Consider the following 18832-nt stretch of genomic DNA (forward strand, 5'->3'; position numbering starts at 1 on the left):
TCTCTTTTTTTAACTGTTTTTTTGGGGGGGAAAGACCCACCGTCATGTGAGAATGCTCAGACACGAAATCTATCCGCCCGAAAATAAGTGTGTGTGGTGGGGGGGGGAATTTTAACAGAGTGAAGATTTAGGGAGAAGGCAAAAGCGACGGAAGATCCTTCAGGGGAAACTGAGGGGGAGACTCACCCTTGGTCCAGATGAGCCCCCTTCCCCGCCCCTAAGGAAGCAGAGGCAGCCAGCAAGGGCAGGCAAGCCCCACTTCACAGACTCCATCCGTCCTCGCTCCCACCTCGCTCCCACCCAATCGCGCAGCCCAGAATCGCCCTCCCCTCAGGGGGCAGCAACGACGCCCGGTTTTTCCTGAGACAAGAAGCTCCGCCGTGCAATGAAAGCGTCCTGGCTCTAGGCTCGCGGGCTCAGAAAAGAACGCGAGCTGAGGTCGCTTTGGCTCTGCTCGGCTTCTCCAACATCCGGCACCGCCCTGTTCTATGTGCCGGGCCCGGCAAGTCCGAGCAGCCAGCGCGTGGAGCAGGGCGGCACCGGAGATCGTTGGCTGCCTCTTTCGCAGCACGGGAGGCCTCCCCAGGCTGGCCAGCTGCTCTCCTCCTTCTCTGCCTGTTTGTTCTGTGTGACCGAGGAGGAGGAGACTGGCCGGCTGGTTGGGGGAGGCTTTCTGCGCCGAGGGAGGCGGCTGTTGGTGTCCGGCTTTGCTCCGCTTCTCCGGCGCGGCCCTGTTCTTTACTTGGGCAGCCGGGCGCCCGCAACGGGAAGGGAAAGGCAAAAAGCGCTTTCCCTTCCCGAGGCGACGGGAGGCCTCCCCCGGCTGGCCAGCTGCTCTCCTCCTTCTCTGCCTGTTTGTTCTGTGTGACCGAGGAGGAGGAGACCGGCCGGCTGGTTGGGGGAGGCTTTCTGCGCCGAGGGAGGCGGCTGTTGGTGTCCGGCTTTGCTCCGCTTCTCCGGCGCAGCCCTGTTCTTTACTTGGGCAGCCGGGCGCCCGCAACGGGAAGGGAAAGGCAAAAAGCGCTTTCCCTTCCTGAGGCGACGGAGAGGCCTCCCTGGCTGGCCAGCTGCTCTCCTCCTTCTCTGCCTGTTTGTTGCTGTGTGACCGAGGAGGAGGAGACCGGCCGGCTGGTTGGGGAAGGCTTTCTGCGCCGAGGGAGGCGGCTGTTGGTGTCCGGCTTTGCTCCGCTTCTCCGGCGCAACGGGAAGGGAAAGGCCTCCCCCAACCAGCCGGCCGATCTCCTCCTCCGGTCACACAGAACAAAGCACTTTTTGCCTTTCCCTTCCCGAGGCGACGCGGGACTGGGGCTGCACCGGCGGCAGCAATTCCCGACAGCCCCAGCCGGAAACCTGAGCGGAGCCCGGGCGGAACTGCCTGTTGCCTCCGTGAGCGGCGTTGCGGGCGCCCGGCTGCCCAAGTAAAGAACAGGGCCACGCCGGAGAAGCGGAGCAAAGCCGGACACCAACAGCCGCCTCCCTTGGCGCAGAAAGCCTCCCCAACCAGCCGGCCGATCTCCTCCTCCTCGGTCACACAGAACAAACAGGCAGAGAAGGAGGAGAGCAGCTGGCCAGCCGGGGGAGGCCTCCCATCGCCTCGGGAAGGGAAAGCGCTTTTTGCCTTTCCCTTCCCGTTGCGGGCGCCCGGCTGCCCAAGTAAAGAACAGGGCTGCGCCGGAGAAGCGGAGCAAAGCCGGACACCAACAGCCGCCTCCCTCGGTGCAGAAAGCCTCCCCCAACCAGCCGGCCGGTCTCCTCCTCCTCGGTCACACAGAACAAACAGGCAGAGAAAGAGGAGAGCAGCTGGCCAGCCGGGGGAGGCCTCCCGTGCTGCGAAAGAGGCAGCCAACGATCTCCGGTGCCGCCCTGCTCCACGCGCTGGCTGCTCGGACTTGCCGGGCCCGGCACATAGAACAGGGCGGTGCCGGATGTTGGAGAAGCCGAGCGGAGCCAAAGCGACCTCGGCTCGCGTTGTTTTCTGAGCCCGCGAGCCTAGAGCCAGGGCGCTTTCATTGCACGGCGGAGCTTCTTATCTCGGGAAAAACTGAGCATCGTTGCTGCCCCCTGAGGGGAGGGCGATTCTGGGCTGCGCGATTGGGGGACTTCGTGGCTTTGGGTGGGTGGGAGTGAGGACGGACGGAGTCTGTGAAGCGGGGCTTGCCTGCCCTTGCTGGCTGCCTCTGCTTCCTTAGGGGCGGGGAAGGGGGCTCATCTGGACCAAGGGTGAGTCTCCCCCTCAGTTTCCCCTGAAGGATCTTCCGTCGCTTTTGCCTTCTCCCTACATCTGGGGCTGTTGGGAGTTGCTGCCGTCAGTGCGGCTCCGGTCCCGCGTTGCCTTGGGAAGGGTGGGGCAAAACCAGGAGCCGCTGAGCCTGAGCCTCCGGTGCCACTGCTGCTGTTGCAAAGCGCTGCCGCGGCTCTTCCTTTTTGCCTTTCCCTTCCCGAGGCAACGCGGGACTGGGGCCGCGCCGGCGGTAGCAACTCCTGACTCAGGGGGCCTCCGAGGGAGGGGAAGAGAGTGACTCCTGCCTCCCGCTGTCATCATCATCTTCTTCTTTTGGGTTAGTGAATCAATTAAACCTTTCATGATAGTGAGATCGTTTCCCAAATTAATTATTTTTATTTTTGAAATTTACCAGTAGCTGCTGCATTTCCCACCCTCGGCTTATACTCGAGTCAATAAGTTTTCCCAGTTTTTTTGTGTAAAATTAGGTGCCTCGGCTTACATTGGGGTCGACTTATACTCGAGTATATACGTATATCCCATTTAAGTTCATTGACACTTACAAAATAAATTGATCTGGACATACCTGCTCTAAATAGCCTTTTTGTACCATAAAATAAGGCATAAAACTGTTGTGATCTTTTGGATCATAATGGCTTATAATGAAGCATTTAAAGCTGCATATATGTCCCTGGGCAGCCTCCAAATATGCTATTGAGTAATCTATATTTTTTTTACCTTTGGTACATTTTTACAATGTTATTTATCTGACTAGAGTAGAAGCACCCCATTGGAATTAATATGTTAAATATATTAATTTAGTTATTTACCTTCCAAGGTCAATTCATCATTAGGCTCAACTTTGAAATAAAAGGCTTTTTTCTTTTTACAAATCTATACAAATATCTTTTTTTTTTTAACGCCAGGAGTCTAGAATTTATTTGTTCACTTCTGAACAAATTGAAGATAAGGAAAGTAGTACATACTTGAAGAGGTGTAATTGACCCAAAGTATTATTTGTAAATTGGCCTCTAGATATTTTACATTTATGGCAAATAAGAATTGTATTTATAAATCTAAATGAAACCAGATGCTGGTTTTATCTTATTAAATAAAATAAATAATATTATCAAATATATGAGATTAAGTGGAATAAGTTGTTGATATTTGGGTAAGTTACAGCTTCATGAGAATGACAAGAACAAATGGGAAGATGGTTTCTGTACTAAAATTAAAACTCATTATTTGATTGACATCATAGTATTGAGATGTGTTTCTGTTAAAGCTTTGGGCCAGAAGAAACCTGTTCTTCCATGCCTCCTAGTCTTACAGTCTGCTGCCAAGAATTTGCTATCAATCTTTAATCATGGGTCGCAAACCCAGGGGTGAGCTGCTGGGGGTTCTCAGGGGTACAGAAGAGCCCCTAGCTAAGATTCTGTGCAGTTCAGAAACCCCCCAAATCTCACTCCTGGCTGGCCCCACCCACCCCACCCTGCCCCTCCCAGGAGTCCCCATGTAGACCATTTTGGATGCAGGTAAGTGCAGGGCATGCACAGAGGCTCGGGGAAGGTGAAGGAAGGCTGGAAATGGGCCCTCCCCATTTCAGAGAACCTCCAGAGCCTGGGGAGGCCATTTTCACCCTCCCGGAGGCTCGAAGAAAGCCTTCAGAGCCCCCTCCCCGCTAGGGTGCAGGAGGCCAACTAGGTCATGCCCACCATGGCCACGCCCACCCAGCAACCAGGCAGAGAACCCATTGCTCAAATGTTTGAGGCCCACCCCTGCACAAACTTCCTGGCCATGGACTGGTATCACCCATTAGGAACCATAGTGAAGTTTCATCTGTGCATACATGGGATCTAGGTAGTTTGTGAAATCACACAAACCCCTGGGGTGTGATTTTTTTCCATCCCACAGCACTGATACCTGGTCGGGGGGGCGCTGCCTTGAAGTGTTCTGTTTGATTCCTCTCCGGCATAAGAAGAAGTGAAAGGGGATAAGGTTTTCCACATTTAAAACCTAGTGGTCATAATGCAATTACAAGAAATGCTTGTTTAGGTATAGTGACTTTGTAGAAAAACCATTAATTTTTGAAGTAGTATTTCCTTGATTGGGATCTTTCCCACTAATTTCATCTTTAATGTTTAAAGATAAATATTAAGTAAATGAAATACATGTTTTCATTATTTTGCTAACAACTAAAACAAAATCATACATGTAGAGAAAAATACGTCAAATTTAAAAGATTGATTATTAACTTTTTTTTTACTTTTAAAAATTTTCAGGGTATATTTTTAAATTGAGAAATAAATTATTTTTATTGCACTTGAATATATGCTAGGGAAATCAATGCCTGATGGACATGAATACTTGGCTCTTCTTAAGTTATTTTGTACTATAAATGCATAAATGATAGAAATAAACCCAAATAACTGCATAGATAATTTGATTTGATAATTTGATAAGATTTGATAATCAGAGGTAGAAGACCCGGCTCCCATCCTACTTGATTGTCGCCTGTATAAAGAGGTGAGAGACAGGTACCTTGATCTATATACTAAATGAATGACCCATTGGGATTCCCATATCAACACAACTTACCTTATGTGCAGCCAGAATCAGAAAATAACATTTAACACAGCACAGTACTTGAGCAAAATGGTTCGGCTGAGATTGCCCTTTTGTGGGACTGATTGGGGTAAATTGTGGAGGTGACACTGAAATATAATTTTATCATATTTTATTTATATATTAAATTATTGTATTTTATTTCAATTTCATTTTAAACTGTATTCTATTCCAATTTCATTTTAAATTATATTTTATCCAATTCCATTTTAAATTGGTTTTTTTTAGTAATTTTAGTAATAATTTGTGTCTGCAACTGTGCTCTTCAATATGGTCCAAGGGCTAATCAATAAAATAAATTTAACCTTTAAAAAAGCAGGGATTCTGCTATCCCTAAGAGAAGCACTTATGTTACATAGGTGAGATTAATAATGAAGGTAGACAGTGTAAGTATTTGGGGGCAAAGATTAAGAAAACAAATGGTAGAGCATCTGCTCTAAATAGCCTATCATCATGATTGGTACCACAAATTGAAACTGACCTAATCTAGCATACAAGAGAAATTAATGAACTCCTTGTTTATTGATTCTGTATCAGTGGTGACAAATATACTAGCCTGAATGTGAGAGGTTTATTAACTTTTTAAAAAAGAATGAAAAACTTCACAGCAAGCCAAGGATGTTTCTGTGATAAAGCTCAGGGAAGTAGTGACAGACACATCCACTTTCACAATCTGAAAAAAAAAATCAACCCTAAGGTACTTGTTGATCCCTCTTCTAAACTCCAGCTGAGTACTTTAGCTATTATAGTTTATCTGTGAGACTATTATTAGGGGACTATGTTCTAAATTAGGGTGGGCACTTAGAAGCAATTGATATCAAATACTCTGTTAACCCCAGATCTCACACAGAACATCAACAGAATAATTGAAGAGAACACCAGTTGTTCTCCTGTAATTTGAAACTGTCCAGAATTGGCACTAGAATGCAGTATAGCCACTGTTCAACCTTAAATAGATGGTGAACCATCTATGACTGGGCTGAAATAAGGTGTGTTTTCCATAAGGTATTTGTAGCCAAAACAAGAGGAAGAATCTATTTCATGCTTTGACTCCGTGTCTAAACTGAGTCATATTGATTCCTTTGGATTCCAGTAATTCAAAGCATGACTATTCCTTGAACAAATGTTGAATAAATTACTGCAAACCTTCCCTGTTTTTTCTGCAAAGTAATTTAATTTAGTTCCCAATGAAAAATGTTTGATACTTTAGATCTGTACAACTGACTTAAAACAGTTGACATTTTCTTTCAGACGTCATTTGTCATCTCATATGAATCACTTGATTAAAGACAAGTCATAAATGAAGTCTAACCACTGGATAAATGTGGGGGGTGGGGAGTTTCTATGTTGTACAGTTAATAAGGCAAGCCAATCTATGATTAATTAAATATATATTTATTTCACTTTTAAAAGGAAAAATCCAGTCTTCTTATTAATTAATAGAAAAAAAATCTACTTTGAAATGTCTGTCATCTCCTAATAAAAAATGATAACAATTAGTGAGAAAATAGTTGCAAAAATTAGCTGAATTTATTTTGGATTTAATAAATTTAATAGAAGCTCTTTGTTTGATACTATTTGAGTTAAAATAATCATAAGCTCGCATTTTCTGTTAATTTTAGTTAGGCTTTGTTATATTATTTTTTACAATATTTTTAGTTTTGTTTTTTATTAAAATATGAGAAAGTCCCTTCCGCAGTTAATTTAAAAACAAATACTAAGTTTATATCAATTGTTTTAAAGCACAAAAATGTTATATAAAATGTTGCTTTTACTTCATGTTTCAAAATGTTCAAAGAATCTTTCCAGCTTAATCTAAAAATGTTTCTGTCAGATTTAATTATACTTCTCATAATTATGAATTGTGATAAGGCTGTCCCAAAATCAAAATTACTATTTCCGAAGCTTGACGAGCCACTGTGGCAAGCCGTCATTTTATGGGATTATATTTTTATTATACATAGATATAGATACACATACACACACATATGTATAGCACATTTATATGTTAAATAGATAGTAAATAATAGATTATTTTATTTAAGAAAAAATGAAATGCAGCATAATTCTCTGCATGGTAATAGATCAAAACATGCATCTGTCTTCAAATATTCCTTTAATATTTCCTAAAGATTTATCAGTGTGATTCTTGTTCAAAATAATTTACATTTCAAAATATTTTATAGTGTAGGAAGCCACTCCCCTCTCCTAGAAGAATGAAATATTTTGAGGAATATTTAAAAATGCAGATTATTATATTTCCAAAGGGGGAAATGGAAAAATGTTTTTTTTACATGTAGAAAGCGACCCCCACTTTCTTAATATCCCCAGCAGATTCTGAGGCCAGCTTTTAGAAATGCAGATTTGGTCCATTCAATCCATTCAAGACAGGATATTGTGAAACAAAGGCAGAATGGTAGGATTAGAATCAGCCATCACCCAAGGTCCAACACAGGAAAAAAGCAATTAAGCCACAGTAGGAATTACCCAACACCCTTTCAAAACACAAGACCTTTCATTGCATCATCCTCAGAAACTTCAAACTTAGCTCAGACAAACATCTAGGATTTGTATTTTGCCTATAGGTCCAGCTATGACCCTTACATAACCAGAACATGACCCCATAGGAATCTGGCAATCGCCAATAGAATGCATGTTCTTGCACAGGAACAGGGAGCTCAAGTGCAAAGTTCAAAGAAGGTATAAAAACCCCATCCTCTCATCTCTATTTCCCGGAAGCCATGTGTTCCTGCTTCATCAATAAATGGAGCCTCTTTCCAATCAGCCTCCAGCCTCCATTTTGTCTCCATTGCCTTTGGAACTGAACCAGATAGATATCTCTTCCCGCAATAGTAATCTTGGAAAGAGCACATAATGCATTAGCTATTCACCAGATTTGATTCTTGCCTATCATTATGTGACAAATCTTCTTGAATCTTTTGTTTTATGCTTTTGTTTTACTTTTCTTCCATTTCTGATTCAGTGCCTCCCTCCTTGACCATGTTTATGTATGGCTGATATTTCCTTCTGTTTGTCTTAGTTACATAGAGATAGTGATACTGACAGCTGTGAGATTATTTTGTTGTTCATAAGGAACTCGTATGGTATGAAATGGCTTAGCAAGATGTGGACAGAACTCTTACAAATTTTCTCTTCAGTCTATCTCTTTCAGAGTCCACTACTGACAGTCAGTCAATCAATCAGTCAAGTTCTTTCTTATTAATGATCAGAAGGTCCACTATAGTGACACTATTCAGAAATAGGATCAATCTGGATAGCTGCTTCTTTATACTGTGTAGCAAAAAGCATTTGGCTCCTCAAGTTCAAGAGAACCAGAGCTGAAATGGTTGAACTGAAGGTTTACTTGATCGTGATTTGAATAAATGAAAGATTCAAAAGTGCTTTAAATATTGATTCACTATTGCTTCTGATCACAGTTTGAAGCCATATGGAATAGAAAGATGTATGGGGGTGAGGTAGATGATTTTTGTATTATTGAAAATAAAGCTAAAGTTCTCTATAATATACCTAACTAATTCCAAAATGCATAAGGCAATCTTCTCAAAAGTGTTGCCATTCAAGTGTGTTAAATTACAACTCCTTAATTTTCAAACATCATGGTGATTGGCATCGGTTTGAGACAGGTGTAAATATAGGTGGATTGCTAGATAATAGAAAAAAAAAGAAGTTGGAAATAAACTTGCCATGCATCTAGGGCTTTTAAAAATACAAAGATTTCATCCAAATCTGCCATTTTTTAAAAAATGAAGATATGTGCTTTACAAGAAGAAATGTATTTCCTTATGAAAAACATGTCTTAAAATAAAAATCATGTAGGCAGCCCTATATGGTATGAGCAAAAGATATGAGCAAAAGAGTTGTACCTAATTAAATTTTACATAAATGGTACATTTACAATTTAGAAATAACATGATGACATAATAGTAATTAATGAAGATTATATCTCTGCCTAACAAGATGGATTTATTTCACTGGTATAATCTTACATAATTTTACCCAGGAAAAATATCTAAATATAAAACTTAAATAATAATCTAAAATCTTTCTGATATAGGTCATCCATTTTGGAGCAAGTGTACCTGCCACGTGTTTGTTATATTTAAAACCTCTTGACTGAAATTAAATGGAAACACTTAATACATGGCACAATTTAAAAATTCAATCCATTGTTATATGATTTCTAGAGTTATTGTAGAATAATAATTGCCAAACTTCCTTCCAACTTTAATTTTTCATGGTACAGTATCTGAGGACAGTACAGATTTCCACAATCTCTGTAAATCATGTTCACATCAACTCAAAGCACTAAATACTGATTGTGATGTTGTGATGTTATAATTCAGCTTATAATTATTTTCTGAATATCATGTTCCCTCAACACTGTTCAACTATTACAAAGTCTGCACTACTATTATTAATCTTCTCATCACTCCTTATCACCCATCCCCTCCCACTTGTGGCTGTATGACTGTAACTTTGTCGCTTGTATCATTACAATTTATATTGACTATTTCTTAGTATGATTTGATTGCTTATTGTACCCTATGAGTATCATTAAGTGTCGTACCTTATGATTCTTGACTCTTGATGAATGTATCTTTTCTTTTATGTATACTGAGAGTATTTGCACCAAGACCAATTCCTTGTGTGTCCAATCACACTTGGGCAATAAGTATTCTACTCTATTCTATTATAATTCAGCTTATAATTTTTCTCTGAATATCATGTTTTTATTTAAATAACTAAGAAAAGTAATCTATGAATGATTAATGGCCCAGAGATTCAGGCAGTGCTTGAATTACAACCACAACTGAGCACAAAATTTCTGTTGCTAAGTTAGACAGTTCTTAAGTGAGTTTTGCCACATTTTATGACCTTTCTTGGCACAGTTGTTAAGTGAATCGCTGCAGTTGTTAAATTAATAACATGGTTGTTAAGTGAATCTGGCTTCCCCATTGACTTTGCTTGTCAGAATGTTGCCAAATGATACCAGGACACTGCAATTGACATAAATATGAGCCAAGCATCTGGATTGTGATCACACGACCATGGGAATGGTGTAAGTTATATAAATGTAAAAAAACAGTCAAAAGTCCATTTTTCAGTGCTGTTGTAACTTCGGTCATTAAACAAATGGTTATAAGTCAAGAACTATCTCTATGGGGTTATGAGTTTTTTATGGTTTTAATTTTTTAAATTTGTATTTGTAAGCCATCCAGAACTTAAGATTGGACTTAAGCATAGTACATAAAATCATATGTTACAATGTCTTACCAGTTAATATTTCAGCTTTAACCACAACAACACAAGAGCATACAACAGATATAAACTTAATGTTGACCACTCCAAACTTGATTGTAGGAAGTACGATTTCAGCAACAGAGTGGTCAATGTCTGGAACTCACTACCTGATTCTGTTGTCACATGCTCAACCCCCCACAGTGTATCTTTCTCCTTGTGACCTGGCTGCTTTTTAAAGAGGCACAATTGAGAGCATTTTAACACACCGCATCATTGTTTGGTTTGGTGGCAGTGCAGTGCCTCAAATAGAAGGTCCATACAGAGAGTGGTAAGGATAGCTGAGAAGATTATAGGAAGTGGTCTTCCTTTTATTCAAGATACTGCTCATAAGTGCTATGTGCTTAGAGTTCAAAGCATTATTAGAGACCCCATACACCCACTTCAGAGTCTGTTTCTATTGCTCCTCTCTGGGAGGAGGTTTAGAAGTATCTATAGCAGGACTCCTAGTTTCTGTAACAGCTTTGTTCCTTATGCCATCATCTTGTGAATTCACAGGATTCATTCCCCCCCCCCTCCATGTATATGTATACATTCAAACCAAACTGTGATGCTTCTCTGTATCATATACGTGTTATATATGCATAATGGTTATCTTTTGAGAGCTAAATGCAACAAAATTTCATTTTAATGTATGCTGATTAGTGTACATTTAAAATGACAATAAAGTTATATTCTATGTTCTGTTCTTATTCTTGTTCCTGTTTCTATTAATTTCCACTCCCACATTGACATGGATGTGTATCAATGCTATATGTGTATCAATTATATGAGCTAGTTACTGTCTACTCTACCTTTGATATACTGATTTTAACATATATGTTCTATGTTGTCTATACACATAGTGGGAGCTTTGAGATGTTTACTATCCCTGCAGACTAGACTTCCACAGGCAACTTGTAAAAACATCTGATGAATCTAAATATATAGCTCAGAGATAATTTAATTATAATTAGGAAGTGGCTAAAGTTTCTTCTTCTTGTAAGTCAGGCTGTTTCATGTAGATATCAGAAGCATGAGACAATCATTGTAATACATGCTTAATACATGCAATCATTGTAATACATGCTTGTTTGAAGAATCCAACATTTTGCACGACAGAGATAAAAATAATAGTGGTTGTCCTTTCTGTGGATTATTTTATTAGTACAATTGAGTACTTTTAACACAGTCAGAAGAATGAAACAAAATTAGAATGAAATGTATTTTTAGTATTTTTCTAAAGAGAAATATATAGAAGCTATACTGCTATAAGTGATTATTTGTAATTATGTTACTTTAGAAAATAATAATACCTACATTGCACAATAACTCACAGGATTGTTGCTTTGGAGAAAATAGGAGAATGAAGGTGCGCTAGATATGTTCACTGTCTTGAGTTATTTGTAAAAATAATAAAGGGATGATACAAATAAAGAAATAAAAAGAATAAAGGCTCTTAACAGTGTTCAATGGCTTACTGAACTAGAAGAGAAAGAAAGACTCTATATTTCTGCCTACTAAATATTTGTTGTTTGAAGATTTTTAAATTTGCCTTAATTTATTACTGCAAACAAAAACCAAGTACAAAATTAAGTTGGAACTCTTGTGAAATTGTGGCTTCCTAAATGATTCTATTTCAGGCACTGGTCTTTCACGTTTTTAATAATATTGTTTCTGCTTTTTTCATTAAGTCTAATATAAAATAGGCTGGTAACCTCACTGCATTTGTTACCTTGAGTTGGCATGGTGTTTTTTTTTAATCACTGGCAAGTGCTTCGGATTTTTGTCAATATTTTTAAAGAAGGCAAAAGAAAGCTTAGTAGTAACTTCTCTTTTTCCTGTCATGAATATAGAAGGGTATTGGATTTTCTAAAGAGGCAACATCAACAGGAAATGCTAAACTCTGGAGACAACATAAATGAGAATTCACATACATATATTTTCATATTCTGGACATGATTTTTCAAAGATATTCAAAATATTTTAGATAGCTACTATATCTAGTAGGGCATCTTATTTAATTGTTTGTACATTCAATTTTTATAGCTGCCTACTCAGTGACTCTGGGTGACTCACAACAATTAGCAAGCCACAAGAATTAAAAGAATGTCAAAACAATAAAAATATTGATTTAAACTTACAAATATACAAATCATCAATAGACATGACTCTGAACAGAATGTTTGGAACCCTTGTATGTTGAAGGCTTCAATTTAAAAGTCAGGTATTTATTTATATGAATTATATTTATATAGGTGACTATCTCACAAAACATTACTTTGGATGGCATATAATACAAACAAACAAACCATAAATTGGACAATATTTTAAAAAATCTGCAGTTAAAGCTTCATCATTATTAAACTTATTATTATGGTTGTTTGCACAGTTAGCTAGTTATTTAGACTATATCTGACATTTTTGTCCACCTACATTATTGAGTCCTTCCTAAGGACTTGGGATAGGTAGATATTGTTGGATGATTTCAAACGTATTGTCACAGGATGTTGGGTGTTCCAGGTAAAACTGCCTTTGGCAATTGATCTAATGGTGGGTTGTTTTTTTAAGTTCTAATGGTATTCAACTAGTGCTCCAGATGTTATGGGTCACAGCCATGCTAGTTCTATTTGGAGATTTTTGTATTTTGTGATTTTCTACAATTCTTTATCTTCCAGTCTTCTGTTTCCAGGTCCTTCCACATCTATTATCCACACTTGGAGAGGGGGATAGAATAAATACATTTAATAAAATGTGCAGAATGGGAAAACATGAATTATGCAGATGCCTTTGACAAGTTACACACTGTAAGAATTTCCCCAAACTGTGATTTAGACTTTGCATTTCAGAAAAAAAAATAGAATGACTATTATTATTTAGCTCTTAATTGAATATATCTACAGAGCATCATACAAAGCACTCTCTATGAACCAGGGAACTCCTATTTCATAGGAACCTAATGTATTCCACATTTTTCTTACCAATGCAAACAATGTATTGCTGAGTGGAAATGCATGGAGAGAAATGCTAGATTTCAGAGGCTGTTCCATCTTTTGGCCATGGGCACCATGGAACTGAGGAGGAAAAATAAGGTTAGAATGCATATATGCACATAATTATACATGCATGTTTTCTACATAACCAATGTGATGATTATATCTTGCAACAACATACAGTGATCTGTTCCAAATATGGAAATCCTCAGTTTGTGTTCTTGTTTTCCTGACTCAGAATATCCTGTGCTTTTCTCTCCATAAGAAAATTAACTTTGCTAGTCCCTAGCATTTTCCAATAAAACTAGTAGCAGTACTGATAACATCCATTACCAACATTGAGGGAGTTTGGAGGAAATCTAACATGTGAATTTGAAACTTTGTATTATCATCAAGTGTAACTACAATGTATCTCTGGAATATTATATTTTAAAAAAACCAAGATACTCTGTGGATTGGGATAATAAATGATTGTTTTTCTTGAAGAGTTTTTTTTTTGGGGGGGGAGGGGGTATGATGGGATGTGTTCAACAGTTTTTTATTTTTCTCCCTACCAAAATATTTAAATATTTTCCCCCTACCGAATTTTCTTTTGATATTTTGGAAATTAAATATGGTTTCATTATCTTCAGAATTGTGGGATGGAGTAGGTTACTGCTACTGTGAGGGAGGTTATATAGAGAAAAACTTTTTTTTTATCGTTCTTCAATCAAGTTGATCTGTGCAATCTAAACTGAGGCATGTAGTAATGATCACAAAACACATGTAATCTCGTGGAGTTTTTTTTCAAGGTCATCTGTAAATGGTTTGATACATATCTATAATAATATGTATGCTCCAAAGTACTTAAGAAGGTAACTGTCATAGGTAGATCCACTGTGAAAAATGTTTCCTGGTGTAATAAAACAAAATCTGACACAAAAACTGCTATCCATACAAAAGCATGCATGCTAGAAGAGCAGAAATGAAATCAATCCATGCCTCCCCCCACCCCCAAGTTCCAGAATTATAACTTTTGGAAATTACTGTATCTCAATTCTGTGCCCTATTCTAGTAGAAGTCCACTATCACCAAATGTCAAAGAAAATTGCTTCTTCTCTCCCATGATAATGATAATATTACAAGCCATGTCATGTCTTCCTAACCTGCCTAATGGGGTGATGCTGAATTTTAAGACAGGAGTGCTGACAGTAGTATTGTTAGTTCACATATTACATATTGCAATACTTTGCAGCCTAAACTGTTAATCTGACAACTATGACACTCCTCAACAAATTGGTATAAAGCTTTGTAAGACAATATAGTAAAATATACACAAATGAGTGACATGTCATTTCAATGTCTCTCTATATATATCTTGATAATCTTTTTAATAGCTAAGGTTACAAAACATTATCACTCATCGCCAGTATATTGAGAGGTTTCAGAAGATGAGGACAATAAAAGTAATAATTTGAAAGCTATTTGGAATACATGCCAGGCATTTTTGTCATCTGAGAGATTTTTGGTACCATCTTTATCTTCTTGGATAAAATTAATTTTATACTTGGGAATATGTTTCAGTGTCTCCAGCCATAATAATTGTTCCAAATATGTAGCAATGTTTGTAAGATGAAAGCAATAAATGTGTAGCTTAACATGCTGGTCTGGGGAAACACAATGCACTAAATATTGATAGACAGTTTCTCTCCCTTCTTCTTTTGTTCTGCTTTAAGACCCTTCTGATGAGACTAGAGAAGCGCTGCCAAGTTACCTTCATTCTCGGTTTTCATAAAAGACATTCCTATAAGAAGACTATTCCTATAAATAACATCAGCCATTGTCATAGAAAAAGGACTAGCCACGTTCTTACACACTAGAGATGGAACTTCTTTGTCTTCTGCTTGCAGCACATAATTAAATTTATACCTTTATCACATAAAGCTCGATTCTAAAGCTGTCCAATGAAATAACTCACACAATATGCAGTTGAGAGCATTAAATTAGTCAGACAAGGAACAGAGGGTACGAAGGAACTACTTAAGCCTCCATGCTTGCAGATGTCAGCCACCTCTTTGGGTGAGAACTAACCGCCTCTCCTTTGACCGCCTCTCTCTAGCTTTATTTCACTCTCCCTATTTGTTTTCTCGGTGAGTTTCCTCTGTGGAAACTAGATTTCTTATATGCCCCTTTGAGCTGTCTTAGGTTAACAACCGGTTCTGTGGGCGTGGTCTAATTTGTGGGTGTGGCTTACTGGTCATGTGACTGGCTGGGCATGGCTTGCTGGTCATGTGACTGACTAAGTGTGACTTGGTGGTCACATTACTGGGTGGGTCAAAAGATAGAAATTCACTTTAACAATGCTTTTGGCACGGGGTTGGACTAGATGACCTCTGAGGTCCCTTCCAGCCCTGGATTTCTGTGCTGTTTCAAAGCAACCTCTGAAGCTGCGTCTAGTGCCAGAGTTTGTGGTCCTTCCTTCCTCTCCTTTTTCTTTCCCTCCCTCCCTCCCTCCCTCTTATCCATCCGTCTGTCTGTCCATCCATCCATCCATATCTCATTCACATTCCTTTCCCTTCCCTCTTTCTCCCTTCCCCCTTTCTTTCTTTCTTTCTTTCTTTCTCCCATCCCTCCCTTTCTTTTTCTTCCCTTTAAGAGAAAGAAAGAAAGAAGGAAGGAAGGAAGGAAGGAAGGAAGGAAGGAAGGAAGGAAGGAAGGAAGGAAGGAAGGAAGGAAGGAAGGAAAGAAAGAAAGAAAGAAAGAAAGAAAGAAAGAAAGAAAGAAAGAAAGAAAGAAAGAAAGAAAGAAAGAAAGAAAGAAAGAAAGAAAGAAAGAATCTCTATGGTATTCATGGTATAGTTTCTGCTGGAACCTCTTTCTACTTAAACCAGGGGTCCCCAAACTTGGCAACTTTAAGACTTGTGGACTTCAACTCCCAGAATTCTCCAGTCAGCTATGCTGGATGGAGAATTTTGGAAGTTGAAGTCCACAAGTCTTAAAGTTGCCAAGTTTGAAGATCTCTGACTTAAACCTTAGTACAACACCCAGATATTTAAAGCCATTAAACATCTTGGATTAATCTTGAAACTTTTTGTATACTTGTACTTATGCAGAAAGAATTTTATTTTAACACATATGGCTTCAATTCCAAAGCTAGTTTTTATGAAAACCAAGTCAAGAAAAGAGATTGGAAACAAACCAAAGCTTAACCTTCTCATTCTTCCTAACCCTTTCTAAATGGCAAGTAGAAGTGAGCCTTACTTGCCATTTTATTACCAAGAATTCACCACCATCTTCAAATTAAAGAGTTGCCTTCCAGTAACAAAAAACACAAGTTTGCAAACTGCCTGAATAGTAACACAGCACATAATTTTGTATGTTAAACGAACCATAAAGTGGAAGAGGGGAAATATTTGTGAGAAATATTTACTATGTTTTTTGCTTGTCAAACTTAAAAAGGCCATTGGACACCCCATAAAGGTTATGACAGCAATAGAAGTAATGAAGCAGCAGCTAGGCAAACTGCTGAATAGTCTGAATTATGCTTTGGAAATGGTGTAATGTACATTGAGCAAATGAATAAGACCTGTTCTCTACAAAATCCACTCTGAACTTACCACGCTAAGCCTGGCATGAAAAAGCAGAGCAACTTACTAGTTTTGAAGAGGAGGATATGGAAGAAGAAGAAAAACAGTTTTAGGAGACTGCATAAGTTTGATTACCCAGAACATTCCCAAGGCAGGAATCAATACTATATTAGCTCCAAATGTTCTTTTTGCTAAACACCGAAACCAGGCACACTGGATGGCTGGATGCTCCCAGGAGGCTGCAGGAAGGTGTCCCTGGAGCCTCCTGGGAGCAAAAACAGGGTGGTGGGTAGCGTTTTTGGCCTGGCTAGCAAGCTTCCCTGGAGCCTCTTGGGAGAAAAAACGGGGTGGGGGGCAGCACGGACCCCCCCCCGCAACTCCCCATTTTTGCTCCCAGGAGGCTACCCTATACTTACCTGGTAACCAGACGAGCCTCATGGGGGGCTTCTGGGAGGGGCTGGGCAGGGTTTCTAATGGGAGCCCCCCTCCCATTAGAAACAGCTGTTGGGCAAACAGAGAAAAGCAGGATTCAACCTATACAAGCCTCTCCGTGTGTTCCTTGGCGGAAGGCAAGTAGTAGGGGAAAGGTGACCAGCTGCGGCAGCAAAAGGCAAGTGGGGAGGGAAAAAGGCGACCGGTGGCAGCAAAAGGCAAGTGTGAGGAAAGCGACTGGGGCTTCAGAGCTTCACTCACCCAGGAAGATCAGTAAAGGCAGGGCCAGAGCAGAAGGCAGGCAGCAATGTCTGGCCTGGCGGGCAAAAGCAGGCTGCAGGCATGTCACGCATGCGCACAACGTTGCAATGTTGCAATAGAGACTGACAGGGAGCAGAGAAGCGGGCGGAGTGGGGCGGGGCCAGCCAGGGGGCCATTTTACCGGTTCTCTGAACTACCGGGAACCCTAACATCCGGTTCTATAGAACCAGACAGAACCAGTAGAATCCCACCCCTGCTCCAATCCAATGTGTATGTGGCAATTCTTTTATAAATAAATTCAGCCATCACTGATGACAGATACCCATAGTGTATCACAGAGTAGTACCAGGTGACTTCCAAACTACAGTGAACTGCCCCACGAACTACTGTAATTTTTATAGGGACCTATGCTTTACATTAACGATGTTCCTCACTGAATCACACTTGGCCAAATAAAGTTCAGTTCAATTCAGTTCAGTTCGGTTCAATTCAAACATAGAGTAGGAAACTACCAGTAACTCATCAACCACATTCAAGAAACTGCATCCACATTAGCAATCAACCATCATTAAACATTTATATTCCCATCTATTGTCCACTATACTTACCCTGTGGTAAGATGGGTTGCCAATGAATGAATGAATGAATGAATGAATGAATGAATGAATGAATGAATGAAAACTTTCTTCATTCAATATTGTTCGAATTGAATTGTGTGAAAAGGTGATGGGAAAAAGAAGAATAGTGGGATCCTTGGTGCTCTCTGAGCTTGGTTGTTTTCTTACAGAAGTTTCACTATTCAACTAGGTAACATTAATGCATTATTCTAGTTGGATAATGAAGCAGCTGCAAGAAAACAGCCAAGCTCAGAGTCCACCATGAACCCCACTGTTTAATCCTGAGCTTCACATATTCTCTTCTGTTGAAGAAATAATAAATAGGCTTATTCATATCACTGTTTCTTTCTCCATCACAGTTTTTATTGTTGCTTTCAGGAGAAAAAAGGAAAAGAGAGTTTTTATGCATTTGCAATGTATATTTTTCTAGATTGAATTTAGGGACAAAGTTGGGGTTGCCTCTCTAGCTTCTTTTCTTTGCTGTTTTATCCCTCCCACTACTGACTTCCTTCAGAAGAACAATAAAAACTTTCCATTCTGGAGGAAGCAACTTGTTTTGCATAATGGCATATGGAATGTTGTTTTTATGTTTATATCGTCAATTATTTTAATAGCCTAAAATCTTGTTAGGCAACTTGCAATCTTTGTAATAAAAAAGTACATATTGTAATAAGCAAGCAAGCAAGCCATATTCTAGAATTTCCTTTTAAAATACAACTAAGCTGAGAAGAGAAGATAGAGACATGATAGGTAGGTAAGTAGGTAGGTAGGTAGATGATAGATAGATAGATAGATAGATAGATAGATAGATAGATAGAT

The 18832-nt window shown here is 39.5% G+C and overlaps 1 protein-coding gene across 1 annotated transcript in view; it reads left to right on the forward strand.

The window, feature by feature from the left end:
* Positions 1–18832, forward strand: part of PCDH15 (protocadherin related 15) — a 755413-nt gene that overhangs the window by 155719 nt on the left and 580862 nt on the right. The window lies entirely within an intron of this gene.

This window comes from Notechis scutatus, chromosome 4 (genome assembly GCF_049901735.1).
Source record: "Notechis scutatus isolate UNSWTSFEM ecotype Mainland chromosome 4, rNotScu1.2, whole genome shotgun sequence".
NCBI lineage: Eukaryota > Metazoa > Chordata > Lepidosauria > Squamata > Elapidae > Notechis > Notechis scutatus.